This window comes from Tupaia chinensis, unplaced genomic scaffold (genome assembly GCF_000334495.1).
Source record: "Tupaia chinensis unplaced genomic scaffold, TupChi_1.0 Scaffold147433_1, whole genome shotgun sequence".
In the NCBI taxonomy this organism is placed as follows: domain Eukaryota; kingdom Metazoa; phylum Chordata; class Mammalia; order Scandentia; family Tupaiidae; genus Tupaia; species Tupaia belangeri.
The window spans coordinates 2,519,847-2,520,194 of record NW_006207284.1 but is presented as its reverse complement, the minus strand read 5'-3'; the positions used below and the strand labels follow the sequence as shown (position 1 = coordinate 2,520,194).

The following is a 348-nucleotide window of genomic DNA, read 5'->3' as shown; positions in this document are numbered from 1 at the left end:
AATAAATAAATAAATAAATAAATAAGAGTTTGTGAGCATTCCACCCAATTTAAATATTAGTATCCTTTTTATAAAATGCCCTGTCTGGGCTAGCAGGTGGCATAGAAGTTAAGGTGCTGGATCCCACATGGCTGACTGCATTTCTCAGACACAATGGCATGAAAAAGGTGGTTGGTGCATGTGCGTATGTGTCCCAAATCCCAGGGAGACTACAGGATAGAGAACTGTGGTATGGCCATCCTTGGTGGAGTAATTTCTCATTCTCTCTCTCTCTCTCTCTCGCAAGCACATGTACACTATAGCAAAAAAAAAAAAAAAAAAAAAAAAGGTTTTACAACCATATATTGA

General features: G+C 37.9%; 1 protein-coding gene across 1 annotated transcript in view; it reads right to left on the bottom strand.

Moving 5' to 3' along the window:
• UBXN4 (UBX domain protein 4) overlaps window positions 1-348 on the bottom strand; it is a 52,411-nt gene that overhangs the window by 19,175 nt on the left and 32,888 nt on the right. The gene's annotated exons all lie outside the window — the stretch shown is intronic.